Genomic DNA, 24,820 nt, shown 5'->3' on the forward strand with positions numbered 1-24,820 from the left:
GGACACGGACATCCTGGGTTCCCCAACACTTTGACACAAAAGCTAGCAGAGCATCAGTCAGCTTCATGTCACAACCTTGCCTCTATTCTGATGTGTAGAGCATCAAAACAGAGAAATATCCATTTTGTAAGAAATTGCCAGACCTCAGAAAGACCTGGGAGACTTGTAAAAGGGCAGCAAGTTGGCAGATTTCTCCAGTGACAGATCCTCACAAAGACAAAGCCAGACACAGAGCCTGAGGGTAAATCACAATGTCTGCAACAGAGAGAAACTCTTCCCCTACTTCTAGAGACCTCATGTTTCATGTACACATTAGAATCAGTGAATGCCAAGTGCTTTACTAGTCCCAGTGGTGACAGTCAGGATAAGTGGGCAATACAAATAAGAAAAAATACCACGATTTGAGCTAGGTACGTTATTTGATGGTCACATGGCTGCGTTCATTTTAAACTTCTTTTAACTCTGTGTTTAACTCTCCTCATCATTTTTCTATTTAAAAAAAAGCTTAAATGAAGGGAGTAAATGTTTATTTGCCCAGATGGCTAGATTTTGAACCAGGCAGATGGAGGACAGCAAATCCTGACTGGATTTCTGACAGGTTTCTGGAGTCCACTGGCTTGGGAAAATTGTGCCAGACAGGCTATGCTCCCTCATCATGTTTCTCCAGGGCAAGCAGCCACTATGCCTTTCCTAGGTTCAATCCATGCTTCAAAGATTTCAGGAATCCCTATGCTAACCAAAATTTAGTTGTCACCTCCAGAGCCTGAATCCCTACAAGAAGCTGACTTGGAATGAGCTCCTAAGGATCTTGACTTTTAGGTGACTGTCTAATGGAAAACTTGGGTGCTTTGTACGTTCCAGTCACCTTCCTAGTGATGTTGTTCTGCAGCTATTGTCCCTGATAGTGTCACTGAGCATCCACAAAGATCTTGTGAATATGCTTTGCTTCTGAAATTGCTATTTGTACCTTGAATCTCAGTCTTTATGTATTCTATTATCTGTGCTACTCAGTGGTGTATTTCAGCCATGCCTTTGGCTCAGCAATCATAAATTCCCCTTGTTAGATGGAAACATATTTGTCTGTGTAAAAACAGTAAGGAAGAGGTGTTCTATAGCTGCTGCTACACTCCTACATTACCAGTAAAATGACATCCCTTCTCCACAGAAAGAGCGATTATTCCTATGAGGCCTAGAACTATCAACTGCTTGGGTTTTTTTAAAAAAGCGCATATAAATATATTCATACAAACATATGTGTAAAGGGATGTTATATATCTAGTGGGAGAGGCAGAGGGAGGGAGAATATATGCCACAAGAGGATTATTGTATATGTTAAAAAATTACACTAAATATTTTTGTCAAGCTACACTGGCAGAGTTTACATTAAGGGATTCATAAATTAAACCAAACAGCACTACTAGAGAAAATGTTTGAAAAAGATACTGAGGCAGGAAAATATTACATATTTGGGATGGTTTTTTTGAATTTTCAGGACTTATTTTTAGAAAACGACTAAGGATAGTCAAAGCCTAATCCACCATTGCATAGGAATAGACAAAGCCATTTACAGAAAGGTAAGGTTTGACATGTATTTTCCCTGCAAATGCAGTCCAGTACCTGCATCATTTTGAAACATGTCTGACAGTGCTCAGAGGCAAGGGTTGAGAGGCTCATTGTGTAGAGCCTTTCCATTCCAGAGCACTGGAGAACTAAGGAACATGAGAAGATGTCTCGAACATTTTATCAGGCACTCAGCAACTGCTCTGTGCAGGTAATTTTAACACCATCATTCACCTCTGCCCTCTTGACATGAGAAAGGCACTGTCAGAGCCCCATGGGGGCTCACCATGGCTCCATCAGGACAGAGCCTGGCAGCCAGAGCCCATCCCACCACCTCAGCCAGGAACAGGGCAATGGGGGCACCAGGGCAGCCCCAGACCTGGGCACCTCCCTTGGTAGGCTCTGGGGGCTGATGTGGGGTGCTAGGACATGGACTGGGTGTGGGGAGCCACAGGGATGGGCAGAGACGTGCAGGACAGGAAGGCAGCAAGGAGTTTAAAGAATTTATCATTGTGGTGACAGAGTTGGGGAGTTGCTGATGAAAGGTGGTTTAATGTTTTATTCATCAGTTTTATTTTTCCTACTTTCATGTGTTACTGGTAAACAGTAGATGTTAACCCTCTTACCACTGACATAATTTCTTTCAGCAGACAGTTGTATAGGTCTACAAAACCCTAGCTAAGAAAATTGTAGAGGTGCTTCAGCAAAAGTCACTTTTTCCTGCAGATTCAGATGTGGACAGTGAGGGATTCATACATAATCAGCTTGTGCACCCTTTACTGTCAGAGTAGAAAGGGGGGAGAACAAAATCCAAACCACTCTCAGGAAGAAGATAATTTCCTGACACTAAAGGTATTATCCATTATGGGTTATGAATTAGGTTTTGTGAATTACCCTCATCAGCATGTTACAAATGGCAGTACTAACTGCAATCCAAAAACTTGCTAATCATCCTGGGGAAAAAAACATTCTATCCATGAGTTGCTAAGCTGAGAAGTAATGTTTATTGATGGGCCAAGTATCTTCTAACGTAGCTCAAGCAGCTTTAAAGAAAAAACCCAAACAACTAAAAATGGCAATTTGAGAGTAATTGTTTGGAGATAATTAATTTGGTAATTATAAAATCATAAAGAAGATGTAAAACCAGATCAGAACTGTGATTTCTTAATGTGGTTTTGTAGTAACATCACTTTTAGATGGATTCCTGTTGTTTAAAAAGGGTGGGAAGTAGAGCTTTAACCACATTTCTACAAAACTTATGGGGTGACTGTCTATCCCAAAGTGACTAAACAGTACTGTGGGATGAAAGAGGTGTTTCAGATACCAAAAACTGGCGCAATAGGAAAAATCAAGTCCTAATAAGGATAAAAAAAAAGGAAGAAAGGACAAAATCTGAAAATCTGATGTTATAAAGAGGAACTGCTGCAAAGCATCTGGTGAAACAGCAGTACTTAACAGAAGAAAGGCAAAGAGCAAAGGTCATGAGAAAATAAAATATATTGGATATTTGCATGCTCTCTGTCTCTTCTCCCCATGTATTATCTCTATATAATTTGCTTACAACCAGTTTGGTTTTTCTTCCTGAGAAAACTTAGTTTTGAACTTTGAAAATCTGACCTGGGATGAAATATTTCTTCAGAAAGTTACTTGGAACAAGAAATCAGCATTTGGATGCTTATATGTTAATATTTCCAGTTAAAAAATACCATATCATCCACAATTTAGATGGCAAATTATGAAAAAATGTATATTTCAGTAGGGCTTAAAAAACATTGGGTTTGATTTTTTTGTTTAAGCTCCCTTCATCAAATCAGACCAAAATATTTATCAATTTTCTTTTTGAAATATGAAACAAACCTATATCTGCCCACAAAATATTTTATTTTTCTCAATCAGTGTTTTCAAATGGAGAAGATGTTTTGTGGAAATATTTCTGAGCAGAAGGCATGCTGCATGAGAGATAAGAAGTAGACTCATTCTTGATTTCATTTCTTGCATTCAAAGGGTAAAATTGTCATTGTCTGCATAGACAACCATAGGGCTATTCTCGATATTCACCTTAGGCATGGGTGTGAAAAATTATATAAACTGATATTACATGGTAGTTTAAAGATCATGTTATACCTCTGGTCTTCAAGCCAAGATATCTGAACCCTGAGTGGATACTGAATATAATTTGAAGTTTCTTCAACAAATAGCTGAAAAGAATATATCTGCAGTTAATAGACTTACACTTATTTTATAAGAAACTAACCAGCCTCAACGATATTTTAGGCATTCACAAATTTAAAAGCAGCTGAAACCCACTATCTCTGTTATGTCACAGACAGGCATTGAGATATCTTTCATTGAGAAGTGTGGGATAGCAGCACATACACAGACCATATTATATATGATAGTATCCCAGTGAGGAGTGTCTTTCCATAGTGGTTTCATACATTATGATAAAAGATTCTCACAATCATAGTCCTCTATACAGAAGATAGTTTAGCAAATCAGTTCCATCTACTTATGCACTGTGATCAATATAAAATAAAATGGGAAACAAAAAAAATAGTAACAAAAGTACATTTCAAATTCCATAAATATAAGATAAAAATATGGGACATTCCTGATACAATTAAATACCAAAATACACTGTTGGTAGCTACAGTAATGTTACTCTTGCTGAATGGAAGTTCTTGCCTTTATATAGCACAGAATAATCTGAGTTATACTAGAAATGGAGGAAAATACAAGATATAAATAACAGATGTAATAAAACTCAAGACTGCCACCAGCAAGAAAACAATATATTCCTTTATACATCTCCATGAAGTCAGCCAAAGTGCCAAAAATGATACTGTTTGTGGAGTTATGTCCTGACTCAGATGAAAATTTTCTTGTATGGAGCTATATGAGTGTTAACTTAAAAAGGGTTACTCACATGAATCAGCAGAGTTTGATTGGTCCACAGCACAGCTGGAAGATAATTCATCCCTCAGGAAAAAAAGTCCTGATAACTTCAGCTTCTTACTGAAAAGTTCTTTCTATTGTCTTTCTTTTGTCTTCTTGTCTGGCCTGCAGGAACAAGTGATTTTTAATTTTGGGGAGGCAGGGGTAGGCTATCTAAAACACTCAGCATTCCTTGGCTGCAAAGCATTAAGAGGCTTATCATCTATAATTCATTTAATCTATATTTCATTTTCTAAGGCGTTAGAGCAGTGTTTAGATCAAAAGCATATTGTGCACTACTACTTACTAACTCTGTATAGGCGGTGGTATAGGAGCTTCTTGGCCTCTGCCTATCCTAAAATCATATGTCCTTCATTGCATGGCAGTTCTGGGAAGAGACTGTCCTAAATTCACACAGAACAGATTGAAGGGCTTTCTAAGTCTAGTCTAGACTTAAGCAGTCATCAAGAGTTTTGATAAGCCAAACCACTGAATCTTGCCTCATCTACTCCTTGCTCTGTATTAGATCAGGGCTTGGCAAGTGTCCTGGATCAACAACAAATTCCCATATGGATTTCTGATTCTGCTTTCTGAAATTTAGCAGCTTGAACTTGAAATCAGATGACTTTTACTGAATCTGGTCATATTTCTTCCTTCTATCAGTATTCTACCCATCTTTTCCTTGTGCTGTGCCCACACCACCTGCTAATCCATCTGGTCTGTTCCTGTGTCTGTTGCCTATATCCCAGGCTTTACTTGCCTAGCATTCAATAACTCTTTATCTGTGACTGCTCCCTTCAACCTGCCAATCCTGCAAACTCCTAACTTGTTCTTCTTCTCCTCATCATAGTCATTCTCTATTAAAGATGGGTCAGTAAGGCTGAGTTAGCTAATATTCTGATATTCAAATGGATCACCGATGTTATTCCCTTTGTGAGGCTGAAACCAAAAACACAGCAGAGATTTTTTCACATTCTTCTGCTGGACCCTACAAGACACATATATGCTCCCTTTCCACCTATCTCTTTCCTTTTAAGAGCAGAAAAACACTTTGCATACCTCATTTCCTCCTGCCTAAAACTGCAGGTACTCTGTCAGCCTCTTCATGCTAGGTTGTCTATAAGCTCCATACCCTTCTTCTGTTCTAAACCACTATATTCCTTTTCACCCTTATTCATTTCTCCAATAGATTTCCACTCCCTGCCCTATGCATTTGACAGAAACCATAGTTCCCTAATACGACCATACATTTTCTATGCATTACCCTGTGCATTACATCCCCTTTTTTGACAAGTTGTTTTTATAAGTTGTTCCACTTATAGCAGATCTCCCTAGATTTTCCACTTCCTTTTATTCTGCTCCCAACACATTATCACAGAATTAGGAAAGTTAAAGTTTGAAGGGTCCTCCTGAGACATATTTTGCCCCTTTACCTGATCCTACTGCTCAAGAGGGATCTGCTAAAGCAGGCTACCCTCTTGTACTGGGGAGCCCAGACTTGGACCCAGCCCTCCAGACATTGCCCCACCAGAGCTGAGCAGACTGTAAAGGTCATCTTCCTCAGCCTGCTGGCAGTGGTCTTCCTACCACAGCCTAGGATGCTGGTGGCCATCACTGCAAGCACACATTGCTGGCTCAAGTTCAACTTGACCACCAGGACTCTCAGGTCTTTTTCTGCAAAGCAGCTTGTCAGCTAACCAGTCCTCAGCATCTCCTGCTCCATGGAGTACTCCCCCCACATCAAAGAGTCACTTTTCACCTCATTTCATGTCTCTGTATCCCATCTAGTCTTCCAGTGTCATAAGAAAACACTAAAATGTGTTGTTAGAGTGTAAACTAGGAGTGGAGACAAGGAGATACAGGTATGCTGGAAACTATTGTTGCTAGATCTGGAATTCATCAGGCACTATGGCAGCTGAGCTAAGACAAAAGGGTCTCTCAATCCCCTATGTTTTTCCAGTCCTTTCAGGCTATGCACACTGATGTCACTATTTGCTTGCAATGTTGCAATCTCTCAGAAGTTACAGTTGCCACTACTAACTTGAGAATATGACAGAATGGCCAAGACAGATCGCAAGGTGCTTTGAGATCTTGTGCCACAGACTGTCCTTAGCTCGTGAGATGCCTTTCTGACATAGTAATTCCACTAATAGTTTTACTCTGACATTGTTACTGCAGAGATATTTGGGATCTGGCAATAACAGTATTATTTTCTTGGCTAGTGGTCAGAAGAACAATTCAGAACAATTTATTAGAAATTGCGTGTAGAGATGAGACAGAGGTCACTGAACTACAAAGTCAACATCCTGCTTCCAAATACATTTGCATGTTTCCATCATGCAAACTAATCTTCTGAAAGGTACTCTGTAATTTCTTAGCTTGACTTTGTTCCATTTACCAATACTAAACATGATACCAGCTATCAGATATCTATGCTGAAAACATAAACAAAACCACAAAAAGAACCATATGTTCCTCATTTTCTAGCTGTTAGCTCAACATTTGCAGCTTTTGCAGGGCTGAACTCCAAGTGTGGGAACATAGTCTTCCTTCATCCAATGGATTTCATATGTACCTTCACAATAGTTTGCTTTCACATGTAGTTTCTCCTTATGGACTATTCCTTTATGTGTTTCCAGCTATTAAGCACCAAATATAAAGCTGAAAAATTTATGAGCATCAAAAGTGAAACTAGTTACAGGTAGAACAAACGTGTATATGTTTGTGAGCATGTCTATATTTTTGTGTGCATGTGTTTGTGCTCCTAAAATGCTGGAACTAATAATGAGTTTGATTTGGACCGAGCAAAATTTTTTAATATCTCAAGTGATGATGCCATTTGTTCTGTATTTTCATTGCTAGCTTTTTCTTTTTCCATGAGCAAGTAGAGTAAATGTTCAAGTTCAGCAGAGGTAGGTGCTATGCAAAGGATAACTAAGATGACAACCCTGGATACCCCTAAAAGGTCTGTGAGGGTTATGTAATATAGTAGCAAATAAAAGTGCCAGCAGTTTTCAAGGGTATATGTAAAAGACCATGTAAATATGTCATGTAACCCCTTAGATTTCTCAACCTATTTAGCTTGCATCCTCATTCAACACTGTAAAATTATCTATATATACAGATACTCATGTTAAACTATTGAGAGCCACGCTTTCCCCAGAAACAGTCAGATTATTCTGCATGAGTAGAGCCACAGCAACCATCATTTAGATACACGAGGAGACCAGTCTGTCTGTTCCCAGTGTGTACCACAGTATAATGCACATTTCTTGCCTGATGTTTTGTACCTCAGCTGGTACTTGGCAGCTGCAAGGGTCATAAGTTGATCTGCAAAAATATGATTCCAGATAATATTCCTCCAACAGTTCTTTCTTCTCCAGAAGCTTTTCTTTTTGGAAAAGCCACAAAAGGGAACCACAACTAATATTTGAAAACTGTGGTAAACACCCATATCTATGAAAAGATTAAGTTTCTATACAGACTGTATTGGATTAAAAGCATTGGTAATATAAGAAATTCCTGGTTTTGCTAAAAAATATTTTAAAAAAGGGGAATCTCAAAACACAGACACAAACTCACTGTCAAAAATTAAATTCCAAGTGCAGTTAGAAAGGCTGTGGATTTGGTCAATCAGACTTTTGAGAACTAGCTTGAAGTGAAACAACCAGTGAAAGTCAGGAACCAGAGACAAGGAGCACAAAAGGCCACATTCATACATGAGGGCAGTGAACAGGAAAATAATGAGACACAACCCTGGAAAGAGGTTAAAGAGAAGGCCTTTGGATCAGGATCTGAAATACCATCAGGGATGAAGGCAAGAAAAATGTCATCAGCTGTGGCAGTCTCTTGTACTATGGAACCAGGACTTTGTAAATATGCTGAGTAACCTTAAGACTCCTGACTCGGTTATCTAGGTGGGTACCTCCTGGCAACTAGTTTATGCTTCTGTTAAAGAAACTATAGAGCCACAATTTAAGATACAAAGCAGGTGATACTAATTTCAACATAGCTTAAAACAAGGAGGTAAAACCAAGGGCAAAACGAAATATCATTATTTCTTCTTCTAAGAAAACACAACAATGTTTGATCTTCAGGATTGTAATCATTAGAATATAAAAGGTTTAGATGATATCATACACAAATGATTTAACAAAAGTAGTGTTGGGTCTGTGGAATTTTTTTATTATCATTATGGTAGATTAACACTTGCTGTATTTGTTTAAGTTTCTTAGAAAATGACTGAGTGAAGTGAAACATATAGATGGAAGACCTTTGGTCTTCTCACAAAACCTTATTTTACCAAGGTTACCTCTAAGAGGTCCGCGTGACTCTGATTCATGCAACAATTCCTCAAAGGCAACAAAATTATTTCCTGATGACATATGACAGAAATACATGCCCTTTTTCCAAAAATTTGGGGTGCCAATGAGTTTGTTGCTGCTGGATTCCTATACCACTGAACTATTTAAATGAAAACTGTAATACTGCAATGTTATATTTTAGAAGAAAAGCCACATACTTTATTAATACTCTTCCTTTTAAACTGAAAATGCATAAAAATTTCAGTAAGTATATAACTCTATGTGTTTCAAAATTTTTTTCTTTATTTCACAGTATTTGGATTTTCTTCTTCTCCAAAGCAGAAAAAGTTCTGCTCTTCTGTTTTTGCGTGAGAATACAGTTCCATTATTTGAAAAGGTCAAAGTTTACTTCCCTCCATTTATCCTAAATACACTCCTGTTAAAGTGATTCTTTAATAAGCTATTTATTTTACAGCTCTAGGAAAAGGGCACTTGTGCCTTAATTAAAATATTATACATGGAACTGCCAGCCTTGCTTCAGTCTGACTGTGCTATTGAGTCTGACAGTTCACCTAAATCTTCATCTACAGGTGATAAATTGCTCTTAAGTTCACCAAACCAATACATTAAGAAACAAACTTATAGACTGTAATTTATTTTCAATCTATTAATGTGGAGGCACTTTAGGATTTGAACGCCACTAGGTGTTCAGAGAATCTTAGTATGTATGCAATGTATTTGTTTACCTTGATCATGATGGACTCAGCTACACCATTACATGTGGAAACTCAGAAATAATTCTTTCTGACTATTCCCTTCTGAAAGTGGAAGAAAGGAAAGAAATTGTGGGACACTTAGCGCAGGAGAGAGAAAGAGAAGCACCTGCAGAAAATACTTATACATTGACAATGTCTATCCCATGTTGCATAATCCAAATGCAAAGGGTGAGAGATGAAGACAGATAATATGCCACTTTGGAGCCTTCATTGAATATATGAGAAATTTTGTCAATCTGAATTAAGTATCTTAGCATATCACCTCTTTAGAAGCAAAATGAGGATCGACATTCCTGTCTGAAACAAGCCAATTAGTCAGTTAACCTTGTAAATCACAGTTTCTTTTGTGACCTGGAACAGACAGTCCTCAAATTAACAGAATTAAGGATAGCTCCACAAGGCATAATAGCTTTGATTTTCAAGGAACAAAAGAGAACCTGAAATCCAGTTCAGTCTATTTAAACTCACAAATCCAAACAACATTCATATCCCAAAAACTTCCTTTACTGATTTCATTATCCCTGTGAAAAAAACAACAAAGCGACTCAAAAACCTGAAAATAAGATGTGTGCTCTTGTGGTAGGTTGATCTTGTCTGGCTGCCAGACTCCCACTTTGTTGGTCTTTCACTCCTCCTTTTCATCAGGACAGGGGGATAAAATAAGATGGGAAAGCTTGTGGGTTGAGATGCAGCAAAAGCTGCATATGGATGAAAAGCACAAAGAGGAATTAATTCAGTACTTCCCATCAGCAGGCAGATGTCCAGACACTTCTTGGAAAGCAGGTCCTCACCACTCATAGTGGTTGTTTGGGAAGACAAATGCCTTAGGAATGAATGCCACCACCTCCTTCTCCTTTCTCCCATCCCTATCCGATGAGTATGGAGTCATATGATATTGGATATCCCTTTATTCAGTTGGGTCAGCTGTCCTAGCTCTCTCTCCTCTAAATCTCTAGCCCACCCCCAGCCTACTGGCTTTTGGGAAAAAGAGAGGTTCAGATAGATAGCCTTGAAGCTGTGGAAGCACTGCTCAGCACAGCTAAAACACTGTTATCAACAGTGGTTTAGCCACAAGTGTGGAGCACAGCACCGTCAGGGCTGTTGTGACAAAAGTTTATTCCTTCCCAGCCAGACCCAGGACACCAGGAGAGCTTTGAAATCTATTCTTCCTTCCTTCCTTCCTTCCTTCCTTCCTTCCTTCCTTCCTTCCTTCCTTCCTTCCTTCCTTCCTTCCTTCCTTCCTTCCTTCCTTCCTTCCTTCCTTCCTTCCTTCCTTCCTTCCTTCCGCCACTTCCTTCCTTCCGCCACTTCCTTCCTTCCGCCACTTCCTTCCTTCCGCCACTTCCTTCCTTCCTTCCGCCACTTCCTTCCTTCCTTCCTTCCTTCCTTCCTTCCTTCCTTCCTTCCTTCCTTCCTTCCTTCCTTCCTTCCTTCCTTCCTTCCTTCCTTCCTTCCTTCCTTCCGCCACTTCCTTCCTTCCTTCCGCCACTTCCTTCCTTCCGCCACTTCCTTCCTTCCGCCACTTCCTTCCTTCCGCCACTTCCTTCCGCCACTTCCTTCCGCCACTTCCTTCCGCCACTTCCGCCACTTCCTTCCGCCACTTCCTTCCGCCACTTCCTTCCGCCACTTCCTTCCGCCACTTCCTTCCTTCCTTCCTTCCTTCCTTCCTTCCTTCCTTCCTTCCTTCCTTCCTTCCTTCCTTCCTTCCTTCCTTCCGCCACTTCCTTCCTTCCTTCCTTCCTTCCTTCCTTCCTTCCTTCCTTCCTTCCTTCCTTCCTTCCTTCCTTCCTTCCTTCCTTCCGCCACTTCCTTCCTTCCGCCACTTCCTTCCGCCACTTCCTTCCGCCACTTCCTTCCTTCCGCCACTTCCTTCCTTCCGCCACTTCCTTCCGCCACTTCCTTCCGCCACTTCCTTCCGCCACTTCCTTCCTTCCGCCACTTCCTTCCTTCCTTCCGCCACTTCCTTCCTTCCACCACTTCCTTCCGCCACTTCCTTCCTTCCTTCTGCCACTTCCTTCCTTCCTTCCGCCACTTCCTTCCTTCCTTCCATTTCCTCCCTCCCTCCTTTCCTCCCTCCCTCCCTTCTGCTATGACATTCCCTTCAGGTGACTTTTTCCAGTTCTTCAGACAAAGCCATAATATATTGTCATTTTAATGCTTTTCCTGAGCTTTAGTAGTTCTGACTAAAATCAATTAGATTGAAAATATTAGCCTCAGTGGTGTCTGGATATGGTCTTTTCATCCTCCCTGTCAAGTCTAATATTTTTTTAATTACAAATCAGACTTTTATTTTAATTAGAAATTCTACAGGAATACAAAGAATGAGCATGAATGTTGAAAAGCATTCTATAGTAGGAGACGGTATTGCCTTTAGTAAGTCCATCTGTGGTTTAAAACAATATTATTAATATACAAAGAGGTATTCTCTTTGCTATGACTGGGCTCCAAAATTTGCCATTTTCCACCAAGAAATACTGAATCATTGGAACATGCCAACAGATTAAACTCCTGTCATAATTTAAAAGTACTCTGAATTCTCCAAACTTAAATATGATTTAAATCATATTTAGAATCAGAGTATTGAAGTGTACTATGGTTATAATTTGATTAATCAAACTGATGATACATACTTCCTGCTTCACCAACACAGTTGAAGTTGCTATGTATTTTACAATAACCTGGAAATCATGTGAGGACAAGACAGTTTGATGACATGGGATACTTTTTAATCATATCTGGGGCTTTGTTGTAGCCTCATTAAATATGTGTGTGATCTTACACACAAAGAGATGAAAGTATTCACTACCTTTGTATCAAAGGAAAGAATAAAAATAACCAAGAGCAAGACATCGCTTCAGCACATGAAGTACTGAGAAGACCTAAATCCATCCACTATTTGCAAACACAAATGGGAAAAGTAAAACTCATTGAAAATACAGGTTCATTAGAATATATACTTTCTTTCAGAGAACGTTGACTGACAAGGTTCATATGGAACAACAATAAATATCCAGGTCAAGAGACAACCTCTTTTTTCTCATATCAATATAAGAATGACAATGACACATCACCAAAGACATTATCATTAGCAGGTTTCATTAACAATGACACCTTACCTTTCTTGGGACTTACCCAATATTGTATAATGTTTTACTTTGTAAACACTCACAGGGAGGGCCAATAAAACCAATAGGCCATAGAGGAAGACACCAGTTTCTGTTACATCACAAAGATTTCTTCTTCATACTGAGCAAGTGACTACAGCAATGAAAATGGAGAAGAACCTAACCTGCACTCTCCACATAGAATCTATACTTTACTGATGTCCATCTTATGATTTTCCCAATCCTGGAACTTGATTGTGTGATAAGTTTTCCCTCATATATTTGTGGAGCTTGGGTCAAAGGTGACTTTTGACACAATCTCCCAACCATAATGACAACTTGAATTTATATCTTCTATGTCATCTCGAAGTATTAATTGTAACCATACAAAAATCTACTATTGTGAAGTTAGCATTTTTGGAGTAGAACACGTACCTTTCATTCAACAGCACTATATTCCCAGAATTTAATATTTCAAAATTAGCAAAGAAGGAATAAAACACTTCAGAGTTTTTAATGTGCCTTTCAATATAAATCAATTTCTTACAGCAGTTGGGATAGTCAGAATAAAATTCTATATGGCAGCAGAACATTTAAGGAACGCATTTGTGGAAATGTTCATTTCCAAGTATCTTGAAGAGTACTGATTCTGCAACATCACAGTCAAATAATTCTATGGAAAATGAGATGTAAAAACACTGTGGGAAGTGCTCAGGAAGCAAGGAACCATATAAAACTTCTTATTGTTTTGACCACACAATGTGAAAAATTGTATTCTACAGAAGTGTTTTAATAAATCTGGGATAACCAATTTCTGTCAGAAAGGTTTCTGAAGGTAACATTTTAAAAGTAGATGAAACTAAAGTTTAGGCCATCTCTTCTGCCCCTTCTAAAAGTCTCACCTACTTCACTTCTCCCAATTCCTCCAGTCCACCACTCTTCATGGCTGGTGATAGTGGTGAATTTTATGGGAGGAAAAGAAAGGAATCAGTTTGGCCGCCCACATACCTTCAGAATTTTAAAAATAAGACAACAGCAGTGCTGTGAGGAGGTCATTGGATGAAGGTCTTCAAAGTACAAATTGGTGACACTAGTTTCTGCTTCCTACTTTTGCCAGCCAGCAGTTCTGTCCAAGCAGACAGATGACCAAAGAAACAAACAAACAAACCCCATTTGATGGCAATGACGAAATCAATGTTGATGTCAGTTTCTAACTTATTAATTCTTTGGCACTGTACTTCTCTCCATAAACTCTGTCCACTTGATAATTACCAACATTTTCATTTTCCAAATACAGGAACATGACCTGGAAGGTAAAAGAGTTTCAGAAGTTTTCACTGCTGTCTCAAAGTTATCCAGGACTGAAACTTATTTTCCAGACTAATTAACTTATTTACATTATTTCAAAACATAAGCCTACCTGATACATTACCAAGAATAGAACAAAAAGCCACCTTCTCCAAAACCCATTTAATTTTTTTTTTTAACAGTGAAGGAGGGAGATTTTTAATTGACTAAGAGGGGTGAGATCTGGTAAACTGGAGAGAAAAGAATACCACTACATAAAGTAAATAATAGGAAAATTAAATCTGGCCAGTATTAAAATCACTAAAGCCAAACCAAAGTTGAAACACATTTCTGTGTTTCACATATTCAACACTGAAATTGTTGAAATTGTTGAAAAAAAAAAGTTGAAATTGTGCAATAGACATCCAGTAAAGAATCAAAGTTGTCCAAGCAGCAAAATGGCTCAGGGAACAAAAATTATTTTTTCTTACTGCTTTGTATTAGCAAAATCATTCAAATGCACGTACTAAAAATAACGGCTGCACAGAGGATTCCACTCTGGGATAAGGAAAACGTATTTTTTTCTTATACAGCTGAATACAACATCACATCTTTTCCTATTAGCCCTGATAGACTAATGCCTGCCCAAAGCTGCAGTCATTTGCCTTATGATGAATGAGTTACTGGACTCTGTGTAACTCATATTGATGGGAATCAACACACAGAGACCATCACCACAGCTGCTCTTAATTAGCTGATTAATGATAATATAAAGAAAGAGGAAGCAATGTGAAGGATTTGTGTTGCTGTGGTATCTTCTATAAACGTAGATAGACAAGTAGCTACCTTTTTATTACCCAGATAAGAGGAATAATTTAAGAAATTGAAAGAATAATAATCCTGCATATAACATACTTTGTGTGCATTCAAATGCTATCTAAAGCAAAATCTTGTCACTTGGGAGCTCTCTTCATAAATCATTGATAGATGATAGCAAATGTCCTCAGCAGTCAACATCTGAAGTGATTAATTTCTTCAACCTTGACTTATAAGGCTATTTGCTGTAATTATGCTGAATACATGACTTTGTCGAGCCTGAAACCCTGGCATGTATGTCATATATGTAGGTCCCAGTTGCCCCCTTTTTGCACCAACTTGGAGGCAGTGAAAATTCTGTGAGAAAAAATGGAAACCAGGGATGAGCTCTTAGGGATTATGAAGCTGGAACAACAATTAGCTTGTGTACAACTCTTTCCAGAACTCCCTAATGCAGTCTGAAGACACTGGGGATTCAACAGCTCATTTTTACCTTTCTTCTTTTCCACTAATTTATTTTAAAAAAATAAATCTAAGCAATTTTCTTTCCCAACTAGTCTGTATTGAATTTTCAAAGACTTTCTGAAATTCAAATGTACCTTTGTCTGGAAAGAGTTCTCAACAACTTTCAGACCCCCTCATCCTCACACACAAAGGCACATATATATCCATTATATGTGTTAGTGGCCCAGTTTAACTCATGGCAAATGTCCTAACAGCTGACAAGAGGTTGGATTTCCAATGGCAGACTCCCTACAGCAGTCTTCATGATATTATTCTGAATTAGGTCACCACAGTCAGGATCTACTCCCTTCTCCCAGCTCCAGTACTGATTTCTAGTACAGTCTAGTGGGTAACTTAATCTCCCTACCTCTCAGTTCTCATATTTAGATTAGCCATACACTTTTTGTTTGGTTCATTCAAATTTAGACTGAAAAGTGTTAAGACACAAATAGAGCACATTCAGCATAACGAGACCTTTATGTCAGCTAAAGCCTTCAGGTGCTTCTGCAGAAAGATAATAGAAAAAAAATAATTAACCTCAGTGTGAGTGGATTCTCTCAGTATACTACACAGCGAATTCTGAAAGTTTAATAATCTTCATATTTTCACTAGAAGACAGTGCTATGTCTTTTGTGCTGGATGTTAAACTTCAAATAAGATGAGAAACAACAGGACGAAAGGTAAGAGGTAAAAGACTAGATTTAAGATGTAACTTGGTGACTGTCAGCATTTTAAGCCATTCCTTCCATTATTTCCAAACTCATTAGTGATTGTCCTGACTTATGCAGCTGTAATTAATATTTGTTTCCTGCAGTCTTTTCTGTTTGATTCACTGCAGGCCCCTATCTCCCATATTCTGTAATCTAGTTAAGCAGTTTTTCTGATGAGATGTGAAGGCTCCAGCTTGTTTTCAATGCAGAACATCCCTTTATAGCTGATTCATTGTTGGGAGAGAGGCGCTAGTTGGGGTAATAAGGAGGTATGAGGATTTTAATTGCAGAATAATTATTACTAGCATAGCTGGCAAAACATAACTCTGAAGGATTTTGGAGAAGCAATAAAAATCTATGTGCAAAAGTAGCCAATATGAAGTGTGCTATGCTCTACAAAATTATTTTCATACTAAAATAATTAAAGGGCACTTTTGGGTATGGATGAAAACTGTACCTTATAAACAAAATAAATTGCCACTTTCTTTAATTGCTGAATTTAAAAAATGAGCATAACAAACAAAACCCCTTATACTTGATTGAATACATTGTCATTTTGTATAACTTAGAATTATTGAAGTAATAAACTTGAAATGGAGAATTAGGTGATTTTTATTGTACTTTTACTGTCTTGTTCACAAGAGGGTTTTTAGACATACATTTTAAAAATACAATGTAGTTAATAACTTCTAGATTTTTGTTACCCTTGTTAATTTTGGTAATTAAAATTTGTGTCCTGAAATGTAAAATAATACCTTTGCAATGCAGAAAGAATTTCCATATAAACTGTGATGAATCACATTTATATCAGCTAGCTGTTTCCAGAAGAAAACTTAGGATTACAGCGGAAGAAAACACACATGCTGCGCTATATACTTCACACAAAGTAAAAGAAGGAGTAAATTTTTCTGTGGTTGTAACCACATATAATCCACTTAGATGTCAAATTTAGATGTAGAGATTTACAATTAAAAAATATTGCCAATTGCATGCAAACAAACTCTCTCTATCAAAAATGGCAATGAGATCTACATCCAGATCCTCTCCTATGATTCTAAAAGGTTGTTCAGGTGAATAAAGTAGTGCATTCTGGTGAATCCACCCTGGTTTAAAGGAAATCACACATTCTCAGCTGTTATGCACTTTACTGAGAAGGAAATCACTTGCATGATATTGTCAGACTTTAAGTCTGATACTTAAAGTCTGCTTTAGTCTCTTAATACTCTGTCTGTCTAGGTAACTATCAGTTTTGTTCTTAAGTTCCTTTAACACAGGCCCAATTATGCAGGAGCTCACAATCCCTGTTCACTTAGACTCATTACAGACCAAAATGATCCCAAATATTAGTTGAATCTATTTTTATATTCTAGATCTTTGGAAAAAAAGAATAAATAGAAGTAGTGGCTTAAAAATACCTTTTGGACACTTTGAGTTTCTGTTCTACCTTGTGTTTCTGTTTGGCAAGTGATTATAGAAAGAGAGAAGTCATCTTCTAAATAATATAGGACAGCAATAACAGGAAGATGTCTCATTTAATGTCATTTTGTCAGTTTTTATCAAGTAGTTCAGAACTGACCTGCAGAAGTATAGTCAAACTGGTTTCCTACAGCTTCTTGTGCTTGCATATCTTTTCTTGGCAACGGCACAGTGAGATACTTGTCCATGGAAGAAGTGATTACCTCTTTAGTGACAACAAAAAGCTTTTCCTTTCCTTTTTTACAGCATCACATCTGATAGCTGAGAACTGAATTCTAATAGAACATAAATTATTAAATCCTTTCTGGTTTGATTCTGATGTTTGTGGCTTTGGTCAGAACTGGTACACGAGTTTTTGTGTTTTGTCAGCCAAAAGAAAACCTACTGGGTTTCAGCTGCATGCTGCAGCAACTATTTTGTACTAAGGTTATAGATCTATTCTAGAGGTAGTTGAGCAAGGTACTGCCAAGGCTTTAAGATTAAATTTGATATTGAATATGATTCAGCTGTTAAAAAATTAACATTGGGCATAACATAATCCAAAGTCCTTAAACACTATAGTAATTACATTGATGGATTACAGAGCTCTTCTTGGCAGACACAAAGTATAAAAACTATGCTCAAATGGCATTGTTTGAGTTTAAAATAACAGAAATTGATCAGTTATCAAAAAAAATCAGATTCCTCATATTAAACTTTAGCACAGGACTCTATAGCCTCATGGATTTCCTAGTTGTAATGCATTGACATAGATTAAATGGGGTTTAAAAATATCGCCATTTGATAGACAATGATCAGATAAAGAGCTTCACAAGAATCCTGCTCTAAGCTTCAGAAGTTCTTTTATTTAAAAGTTCAGAGTGACTTTCATCACCTGTTTCATCCTTTTGCTTTCAATAACTCAAGGTATGATCATTACCTTCATGAACAGGTTTCTTGTGGTAGCAAGCATTCAATGAGTCTTATCGTCTTAATCATCTTATCATCAGATCCCTGACATGAAGTCCAGCTGATGACTAATTATTAGTGTCACTCCTCAGATATTGATTCACAGATTAGTAAGGTTTAACATCTCTATTAATGTCCTCCATGATGAAATGGCATGCACTCCCAGCAAGGTCACGGATGACAGCAAACTGGGGTGGACACAGTCCATAGAGGGCAGGGCTATTATTGAGATAGACCTTAACAGGCTGGAAAAAATCCTCAGATGGGTCAACAAAGGTGAATGTAAAGTCCAGCATTCCTGATGAAAAAGTCAAATGTGTAAGTAGCACATCACTGTGGCAAAGACAGCCACCTGCATCTTGGGCTGTATTGACTAGAGCATAGCTATTAAAAGAAGCTGTTCCTCCTCTCTCCGTACTACTTGTGATATTGCATCTGGACTACCATGTCCAGCTTTGGTCTCCCCAGGACAGCAAGAAAACTGATGTCCTGGAATGAGGCCAGGAATAAGCAACAAAGATGACTGGAGACCTGGAGTACATGGGGTGCAAGGATGCATTAAAAGAATTCAGTTTGGTCAGTCCACAGAAAAGAAAGCTAATTTGGCATCCCCAATTATGTTATTTGATTACTTCTAGTTTTCAGTTCCTCTAGGAACCTCTAAGGCAACACTATCGCCAAAAAAAAAACCCAAAAGAAAACAAAAACGTCCAATGAAAAACAAAAAAAGCCCAAGAGAGTTGAGAGACTTTTTTGTTTTAAATTCTTTGATCTAAAAGCATTTGGGAAATTCAATTGGCCCATTAGTGATTAGATTTGAAGGGGAAATTCAATTTCTATAGTAGAAAATAAGTAAACTTAATTTTTTCACTAAGATTATATTTTTCCTTCTCTCTTACATATGGACAAACTCAGACTGACACCTTAATGGCATTGTTCTTGCCTGTTTCTCCTTTGCCAGCTTTGTGACTGTGATTCCTGAAGTGGCCAGGTTAGTTCCCCTGTAAGACTTGCCCACGATTCTTTGCCTTGGCTTGCAAACTTCATTGACATAGCTGGTTTTATGTGCAAAAGTTCTAAACTCCATCTTCATGAAACTTTATTATTCATGAGACTGGAACAAGTAATATATGTCAGCCACCCAATTAGTCTCCTTTAATGCACTTTTCAACTGCAATGATGTTGCAACAGCTCATTGCAGAGTTAATGGAGCTGAGTGCAGCAAGCAGGCACGCACAACTTGAAAAGGATTCTCTCTTCCAAAAGTTAATTTCTCCATGTGGAGCTTATTTCCTGTATATTACAAGTTTTTCCTCCTAGTCCAGCTGGAAAATTCCTCAATAATTCTTCTCTCATTTATTAAAATTTGTAAGTGTAAATACTATCTACAAGCCCCAGTTGCAGCAGCAAATTTGAAGTAACTGAATACTCACATAAACTTTTGTCACACCAAAGGGTTAAATGTTTGGATAGATCCAAAACATCAGTACCATGATAAAGTTAGTTCTTAAGAAGCCTTAAGAAACTCTGGTATTGAATTTTTTATACTGGTAGACTAGTTCATAAGACAAGAAATCTCACTTTTATGACATATTTCTTCTTTTTCTCTACTCTGACATCCTTTATCACTCAAACTGGTACAATTAATTGATGAAATACCAAAATGAAAGAGATTTCCACATCAACAACATAGTAAATGAAGAGTCATAGGGTATCAGCACCATTATAGTCAAAACAAAAGTATTCTAAAACTATTGGTTAGAAGAAATTAGGAGTGATGATCACTTAGTAGATTAAGAACCTTTTCTCTTTTTGATGAATAATTAACAGAGAAAACAGAGACACAGAGATACACAGAGACAGAAGAAAAACTGAAACAACTTTTAATCTTGTAAAAATACTTCTGTAGATAAATATTGAATTGAAGTCACAACATGTTTTTTCTAAGAGAGAAGAGCCTTGGAATTTCCTCAGGAAAATGCAGACTTCTCATCAAAACAGCAATGATATTTTCCAGACTGACAGCTGGGCTATGTGATTTACAGAATCACAGAATCACTAGGTTGGAAGAGACTTTCAAGACCATCAAATCCAACCCATGCCCTAACACCTCAACTAAACCATGTCAAGTGCCACATCCAATCTTTTCTTAAACACATCTCTTCTTCCTGGTTGGATGTACAACAAGAGACTCCCAGTAGGATGTCAGCCTTGTTTCACTTCCCCCTAATTCTTACCCATAGGCATTCAACTTCATCGTCACTAATTTCAATACCCATGGCACCAAAAGCCTCCCTAATATAAAGGGCCACCCCTCCATCTCTTCTCCCTTTTCTGTCTCTTCTGAAGAGCTTGTAGGCATCCAGTGCAGCACTCCAGCCATGTGAGTCTTGCAACCACGTTTCCTTGATGGCAACTACATCATAGCTGCTGCATCATTGCTGCTGCACCATGGCCTCCAGCTCTTCCTGTTTGTTGCCCATGCTGCACATATTGTGCACCTCAGCTGGGCAGCTGATATCACCCCTAACTCAGGCTTACCACCCTTGGGCCTGCTTCCAGACAGCCCAGCTGCATCCTCTTTCCCCTTCAAACCTAATTTAAAGCCCTCTCAACAAATTCTGCCAGCTCATGGGGTAAAATCCTTCTGCCCTTAACAGAAAGATGGAGCCCATCTGATTCCAGCAGACCAGGTGCTGAAAAATTTACCCTGTGATCAAAGAACCTAAAATTCTGCTGATGCCACCATCCCTTTAGCCACTTGTTAATGTGGGCTCTCCTATTCCTTTCATCATTTATCTCTGCCACCAAAGGGACTGAGCAGAACACTGCCTGTGCTCCTGCCCTAACAACCTCTTGACCCAGTGCCTTAAACTCCCTTTTAATTGCCCTGATGCTCCTCTTTTCAATCTCACCACTGCCAGCCTGGGGCATCAGCACTGGGTAATAATCAGAGGACTGAATCAGCTCAGGGAGTCTCTCAGTATCATCCCATACCCCAAGGAGGCATCAGACCTCCCTGCAGGCTGGGTCCAATTGACATATGGGGCCTTCTGATCCCCCCAGGAGGGAGTCACCCACTAAGTTCACTGGGTGCTTGTAAAATTATTTAAGACACTGGGATGCTATAAAAATGTTGTCTCCCAGTCCTGTAATTTGTACTTTCATATGCTGTTGTTATTAAATGTTTCATAAAATAAAATAAAATAAAATAAAATAAAGTCCTGCTACATCTTTTATTTGTTTGCTTGTTTGGGTTTTTTTGGTCTGTAATTGACTTTTACTTCAAATTGGAATGCTTGGTATTTATACTTAATGAGGAAGAAAAACTAAATTTTCATCAGTGTGGCTAAATTTAAAATAAATTTGTATTTTGATTAAAGTGACCTTATTTTTTCTTTAAGTTTTGAAGTGTTTTTGTCTTTAATATATGACTGAGCTGTACTCCCAGAGCTGCAGAGGGCAAAATGGCTCCAATTAGAACCAGACCCTCTCTTTTGTTCTCATACACCGATTAACTGCTTAGAACCACCCTTCATCCCCGACCCAGGGGGAGGTAGATGTCAAAATGTCCTAGAGGCTACATTATCTTAGGCTAACAGTGATCTTTTACAGATAATTTCCAGTCAATCTTTCTACCTGCTGAGTGGGAAATGGGAAAATTGGGTAACTTGATCTTAGAAAAGTCAGTGGATGTTTTAACAGAAGTTGCTGTCTTCCAGGTGTACCAGAAATCAATAGACCTTTTATTTTTGTAAGGCTAGGATCCATCTCACTCTGCTTTAACAGTTTAAGCAATTAACCCCAACAAATTGCCCCGGGTTCTTTTGCTGCCTGGTGAAAGACAGATCCAAAACCTGATTCACCCCATTTTAAGATTTTCATTAAAGACAAATGGGATGAATCTTCTTTTAGAGATGCTTTTGTTTCACTATGGACAAGGAAGACCCATACAATATAAGAGACCCTTAACTCTTAATAAGGCTGAAGTTGGAGACGAGAATGTCCTCCCTTCATAAGTATATGTTGTCTGACTTCCATCACACTTTACCTGTAACATGCTCCTTTGCAGTTTTCAGATTCTAACTCTGATTCCTTGAAGTGTTTTGTTTATATCAAGTCCTTGCAAAACTGGCAATTTTCCATAGACTTTTCCACTGCCAATGTAGTGCAATAAAATAAGATAGAGGAAAAATTCATCATATTTCTCCTTCAGTTGGGTTCAGTTGGGCTTCATGGCTTATTGTGTTCTTGTGTTCTTGTGAGCAGACACAACTTGGTGCTTCCACAGGAGCCAATGGGTTTCTAATACAGAAAACAGTTGAAAAAATTATATGAGAAAATATAAAATTCTTCATACCATGTGGCTGAAATGATTGCCACAAAGCTTTGTTCTGCTATCCACTTATTTAATTGAGGGCCCCCCTGACTTACATTAAATTTTATGCAGGCACTGGGACATTAAAGAAAACAGTATAATTCATGTGATCTTACATATGCATATTACCAATTTCCCTATTGAGCGAGATGGGTAGATTGGACTTCTTTAATATAAAATTACATATTTTGTGTGGTAGGCTGACCCTAAACAGCAGCCAAATACCCACCCATCCTCTTGCTCAATGTCCTGTGGGATGAGGAAAAAATAGAAGGAAAATAAGACTTATGGATCTAAATAATGACAATTTAATAAACAAAGCAGAAAGACTAATTCATTCACTGCTTCTAATCTGTGGGCAAGTATCAAACCATTCTCTGAAAAACAGAATCTCAACAGATGTAACAGGTGTTTTGGAAGATAAACACCACAACCACCAGCATCCTCTCCTTTCCTCCTCTCCCCCCACATCTTCTATTACCCAGTGCAACATCTTATGGCAGGGGGTACTCCTTTGTTCATCTGCAGTCAGCTGTCCCTGCTGTGTCCCCTCCTGATCTTTTGCCCACTCCCAGCCTTGTCTCTTTGGAGAGGAAGAGAAAAAGCCTTGATGCTGTGCCAGCACTGATCAGCAGTAACCAAAACACTGCTATGTTATCAAGTCTGTTTTAGACCCAAATGTAAATCACAGCACCATATGGACTGCTATGAAAGAAGTTAACTCCATCACAGCCAGCCTCAGCACATTGTGAAATGAAGGAGAATGGTTGGAACTATTATACAAAATTAGTTTTTTAAAAGACAGCATTCTGATTTTTTCATAAATCAGGTGGAACAGAGAGTTCTTTCACATCTTTTTTTCTGTCTATAATGGTACATTTTTTTCTGTGTTTAGACCAGCTTATACCTCATATGACTTTGATATAAAGTTTATTTATAATTTGTTGCTTATTTCTTCCAGTGCTAGCTCTTTACTGGTATGTACTATCCTATTTATAACACAGAGTTCAAGAATCAAAATGCATCCTTTGTAAGCTTTGTTACAGAATATTTCCTCTAGAATAGTCAAATCTTTTGCTGGACAGTTCTACTGATAACAGACACTCAAAGTAAAGATGGGTATTTTGCTTTTACTGCCAAGTGCGTAAGTGCTTCCTTCTTTAGAACTGCCAAATCACCAAGTGAAGGAACTGAAATGTTGGTCCATTTGTATCATGAAAAGACTATTTTTTTTTCCTTTGTGTATTTTTGGTTTTGGAGGAAAAGAGTGACTTTCTAATACACTAACTGTACCGATTCAAATATATCTGTCAATCAAAAATGAGAGAGAGATATGAAAGTTACACCAAAACATTTTGATGAATTCTTGTTCTGACTGAAAATACATGTATATATTTAAATCATCTTGGAAGAAAAGTGCAGAAGAAAAACAAAGAAGAAAAGTAATTTGATACAAATCTTTATTCAGTGTAAAGGGATTGACTGAGTTTACTTCACTGATTTTAAAGACCATAAATGAAAACTCTGTTTGGACAACAGGATTCTCTTTAAATGTTCTTTGTGTATAAAACTTGCATTTGCATTTACATTGCCATGATTCAGAGAAAAAGGATGAGATAAAAGATATTTTAAATTTGTCAAAATCCTTACAATAGGATTCTAGGGACCAGTGATGGTGAAGTAGTTCTGTCAAATGAAGAAGACAGAAAGTATATATTCACTACATTATAAAAATTATTTGTGAAATACTAAAAGAAATTCATCTCATGCTTTGTTATAGTCCTAGTCTGTATCCCAAAAATGATATATAGATTTCTCTGCTGTCTTGGCTTAAACTGTATCTCCTTTGGGGCTTCCCCATGATTAAAAGCACATAACTCATTTAAGGGTTCTACCCTGCACCCTTCTTTCTGTGCATGCCAAATCAGCAGAATTCTCATTCATCTAATACTTCTGGTACAACAGACCTAAGAACTTCACCCACTACTATTTTTGGTAGACTAATTAGAAGGATGTTTTATCT

At 38.0% G+C, this 24,820-nt stretch overlaps 1 long non-coding RNA gene across 1 annotated transcript in view; it reads right to left on the minus strand.

Annotated features, from left to right (window-relative positions):
• Positions 1–3,689: 3,689 nt before the first annotated feature.
• The window catches only part of LOC143695947 (uncharacterized), a 62,568-nt gene continuing 41,437 nt past the window's right edge, over positions 3,690–24,820 (minus strand). The window contains exons 2-3 of the long non-coding RNA XR_013185419.1: positions 4,487–4,620; positions 3,690–3,758 (exon numbers count right to left, since the gene is read on the minus strand). This is a non-coding gene — a long non-coding RNA (uncharacterized LOC143695947). The remainder of the gene's footprint in view (positions 3,759–4,486; positions 4,621–24,820) is intronic.

Source organism: Agelaius phoeniceus, chromosome 1, assembly GCF_051311805.1.
Source record: "Agelaius phoeniceus isolate bAgePho1 chromosome 1, bAgePho1.hap1, whole genome shotgun sequence".
In the NCBI taxonomy this organism is placed as follows: domain Eukaryota; kingdom Metazoa; phylum Chordata; class Aves; order Passeriformes; family Icteridae; genus Agelaius; species Agelaius phoeniceus.